Source organism: Tursiops truncatus, chromosome 19, assembly GCF_011762595.2.
Source record: "Tursiops truncatus isolate mTurTru1 chromosome 19, mTurTru1.mat.Y, whole genome shotgun sequence".
In the NCBI taxonomy this organism is placed as follows: Eukaryota; Metazoa; Chordata; class Mammalia; order Artiodactyla; family Delphinidae; genus Tursiops; species Tursiops truncatus.
In genome coordinates this window covers 8182166-8186801 of record NC_047052.1, presented here as the reverse complement: position 1 = coordinate 8186801, position 4636 = coordinate 8182166, and the positions used below count along the sequence as shown (strand labels likewise).

General features: G+C 45.9%; 1 long non-coding RNA gene across 1 annotated transcript; it reads right to left on the bottom strand.

Annotated features, from left to right (window-relative positions):
- Window positions 1-889: 889 nt before the first annotated feature.
- Window positions 890-4402, bottom strand: LOC109550792 (uncharacterized). Its single transcript, XR_002177460.3, has 2 exons — window positions 3749-4402; window positions 890-1082 (listed from the first exon to the last, which is right to left on the bottom strand). It is a non-coding gene; the product is annotated as an uncharacterized lncRNA (long non-coding RNA).
- Between the last annotated feature and the right edge of the window lie 234 nt (window positions 4403-4636).

The window sequence follows — 4636 nt, the reverse complement described above, 5'->3', positions numbered from 1 at the left end:
AGAGCATTTTAAACATAAATGTTGATGTCCATTATTTAAACTGAAATATCACTCTCTTCCACATCAAGAAATACCCACCCACCCCTACTTTTTAATTGAGTTTTATTTAAACACATTGCTATAGTATCTTCTCTTTTTGGATATAATAAGCAATGATGTTGTCTTAAAATGTACTCTAAAGTATGTTCCCAAGTCCCTAAGTGTAGCAAAGCCAACCTTCACTATCTGGAGGACAAAACATGGAAACCCTAGTCCACAGGCAATGTTCATCCCGTCCATTTTAAGCGAGAGATATGGAACTGCGAAGGGAGTTCATGGGTTTGTACGTACCCATTGGTGCTCAGACATACAAAGATTCTGAACCACCAGGGAGAGAAGCTCATCCTGATCACCAAAGATATCAGCCTTCTCGACAAAGTAAGAGAAGTACGGTAATCAAACTGACACAGTGCCAGGCGCTGTGCTTAATGATTTATCAGTGGATGGACGCTATCCACTACCATCACATTGGGTTGAAACCTCTCAAAAGGTCTAAGAGACAGCTGCTACCATCCCACCTTACACATGAGCAAACTGATGTTCTGAGCATATAGGGAATTTGCCCCGGGTCATATAGCTAGTATATATTAAAATCCAGGATTTCTGACTCTTGAGCCCAAGCCCGCAATTACTGCACTTTGTTTAATGACACTTTCTCCAAGCTGCAAGGATATGGGTGGGAGGAGGAGATGGGTCTCAGAGTGTGGACTTCCTTTAAAAGTCTGCCACCAGGGTCAATGATGCTGTATTCTCAGTTCCCTGAACATCCCCTTTAAACCTTTTGCGAACAACCCCTGGTGGGGTAAGAGGATGGGATAGGAATTTTCTAAATTACAAAGTAAACCCAATATCCCAGCATAACACAAATAAAGTTTATTTCTCAGGCACACAAAGTCTGATGGGGAGTGGATGGCTCCCCTGCCTCTTGTCTCTGTGCATGTAGAGCAGTTGCCTCCAAGGTCACGGCAGCAGAAAGAGAAATTGAAGGCCTGGCAGCAGGATGTTGTCATCAACTTAACTCTAAAGGAGCCCAGGAAGCCTGCCTGTGTGTCCAGGAAGAGGAACAGGTAAGCACACACATAGCATTTAATGTCTGTTCCAGGAGCTGTTCTTGTACTTTGTTGACCCCTAGGCAACCTCTCGGCTCACGAATCCCAAACGTTTACGTCTTATGACCTGTGCTTTTTCTATCAAAAGCCAAACCAAACAAAACCAACCAACAAAAATGGTGGCCAGTGCTCACACAGGGACAGAAACAAGAATCTTACTGTATTAGTTTCCTGGGGCTGCTATAACAAAATACCACCAACTGGGTGGCTTAAAGCAGAAATGTTATTCCCCTGCCGCACAGCCAGCTGAGACCTCAGCCCTCCTCCAACTCCAGTATCCATATTCTTACACAAGGAGAAAAAAGACTGGAAGGAAATCTCGGTTTCATCCGTGTGATGAAAATATAAATGTTTAAGAAACTTCCTCCTTTATACCTTCTGGCCATTTTGCCTCCATAAGGAAAAAGCACTATTTTAGAATTTCAAAAATCAGTAACTGTTATATGCCTTTACTATTTTCCGTACCTGACATTCATCAGATAGACTCATAAAGACTCAAGTCTTGTCTGAATGGATCCTCCATGATAGATGGTTCATTTCACATCACCCAGTGGTCTGCCAAAGTTTACAAGTTGAAACTTTTATTGGATATTTTTGCCTGTCACACTGAGGCTCTTGGCTCTCCTAAAGCTACTTACTGAGTGGCCTCAGGCATTTTGCCAGACCCCGAGTTCAGTGTCTTTCTGTGTAAAACAAAAAGGCTTTTCACGCTCCAGACCCACAGCAAACATCAGAAAACTCCTTTTGGATTGCTTGATGCTGTAAGAGAGGCTGTGGGCTTTCAATTCAGATAGGAACTTTTGAAAAAGTAGGAAGATTTTATACAGACTCAAAACAAGATGAGCAGTTACAAGGGGTAGGAACAAAGGTCTAACGTGTACCTACGTACTAGGATCCATGAGGGCATGGCTAGTAATCATGAACTTGAAGATCTGAACAAAATGAAATAATGTGACATAAAATAAAACAAAGCAAAATAAACCCTGGGAGTAAGCAGCTTACTTTCTGACAATCAAGGAAAGAAATAAACCCCAGCCAGGCTTCTGTGCCCTGAATCTGGCATTGGGAGCAATAATGGGAACTTCGAGGAAGCCTGCTTCCCTCTTTGAACTGTCAACGGTTTGTCTTTATAAGACAAAGGGTAACTTCACCTTGTCATCTGCCTTCAATGTATTCTCACCTTTAATAGGACTGAACAAGCCACCCAGCAGTCCCAGCTCCTACCAGGAGGGTTCCTGTCTCAGGGGACACCACCCATGGCCTGGTAACACAAAATGCCCCTTGGCACTGACGGTGAGATCTGCATATATCCACACTCATACATGCCTCTGGGCCCTGGAGTCTACAATGGACTCCTGCAGACTGGGCGTTGCCTGGCTGGAAGTAGGTGATAGTGCCAAGTGTCTGAGATTAACAATGACAGGGTGCGTTGAAATGTAAATTTCCCATTGAAAGGCAAGTCTTCACTGGTGGAAGTTTACCTCCCCCAAATCTGCAAACCTCTCTGCAGTACTGCTTGGGGTAAGGTGAGGATGCACACTCCACCCAAGGCAGACTCTACTTAATGTCTTATTGTTTCAAAGAGGACAAGGAGGGAGGGAACCAGGGGTGGGGGCACCTGCCACCAGGGGAGCTTTTCACCATGTTAATAATGGCCGCATTCGGACCCTGATACTTTTTCCAAGTTGAGAGAGACACATACAAACATGGTGCACACATATACAGACATTCTATTGCGAACAGACAAAACAAGATATGCCCTAGCACACACCTCCCCACATGCACATAGCACAGGTAAGACACCCAACTCTGCAAGTATCTACTCATGTGTGCATATGAACATAAGGGTGCACGTGCTTACACGCTTGTAACACCAGGAAGCAGTGATGAGAAGTATGTGGACATATAGCGCTGCTCGGGCACCAGTGGTCGCTCCCCTAAGATGCGTGACTTTAATAGTCAGACTCATAGAAGCAGAGGGTAGAATGGTGGTTGCCAGGAGCTTGAGGGAGGGGCATTATTTAAGTGTTTTTTTTTTTTTTTTTGCGGTATGCGGGCCTCTCACTGTTGTGGCCTCTCCCATCGCGGAGCACAGGCTCCGGATGCGCAGGTTCAGCGGCCATGGCTCACGGGCCCAGCTCCTCCACGGCATGTGGGATCTTCCCAGACCGGGGCACGAACCCGTGTCCCCTGCATCGGCAGGTGGATGCTCAACCACTGCGCCACCAGGGAAGCCCGCATTATTTAAGTTTTACGCAACATAAATGATTTCTGGAGATCTGCTATATAGCATACTGCTTATAGCTAGCAATACTCTATTGTATATGCAACATTTTCTAGGAGGGTAGATCTTAAGTGTTCATACAATAATAATAATAATAACTTAACAGTAACACTAATAAAGGAAGTGGGAGGAAACTTTGGGAGGTGACCGGTATGTCTATGGCCTTGATGGTGGTAATGGGTTCACAGGTGTACACTCTTCCCCCAACTCACTGAGTTGTATACATTAAATATATACAGTTTTCTACACGTTAATCATACCCCAATACAGTGTTTCTTTAAAGGAAAGAAAAAAGAAGAATAATCATCATACCTACCCTCTGCTTATCTTCTGTAGTGTGAGCATGGAAAGAAATGAAAAGTTCTTAAGCACTGCAGAAACACCCATTCAAGTTATCGACATCATCACCAAAATCATCACGAACATCGTCATCATCATCAACATCATCCCTCTATTTCTACCTGAGGACACCAGTGAGTGAGCAAATCCCTGAGGCATTTGTTCCCATGGCCCTTCCTGCCTGGAAAGCTCTCCAGTAAGAATTGCAAATCACCTCCAACAGAATCTGCCCAGACAGGTGGAATCGCTGAAGACTGAGAGCCAAGCCTCTGACTGCACGTCCAGCTTAAATACACAACAGCAACACAACCGCAAGTGCAAGGAAGAGAGGACTCAGCCTGTACCTGCTGCCAAGTGAGCTTACAGATTCTAAAGCTTCTTTACAACCACCCAGAATCCAGGAAAAAGACTCTTATTACTCGGACATTATAAAGCCGCCTTAGAGCTGAACATGAAAGACAAAGAGGTGGAAAGATCTGGCCTCCGCCCTCAGGCAGGGCACACTCTAGGGAGGGAGCAGGTCTGCAAGTAGACCAGGAGAGGGGGGCGGGGGAAGTGACTGCAGGAACTAATAAACATCCCAGGAAAGAGGGCATGGTAATCAAAGAGGGACTGGTTAGGGGAGGGACCCTGAAGAGGGCGTTACAGAGGCAGGGAGATCCCAGCTGGGTTTGAGGAGCTGGATGGTCAAGGATGAGGGGGTGGGGAAGGCGACCCTGGCACTCTTGGGCGTCGCCGTTGCCACAGCTCAGGGCTTACAAACAGGGCGCTCACGTGAAACTGGGAGGCAGGCCCGGGAAAGCCTGTCTTTTCACTGCTCCTGCCCGGTTCATCAGGCGCTACGCGCGAGCCACCACGATGGAAA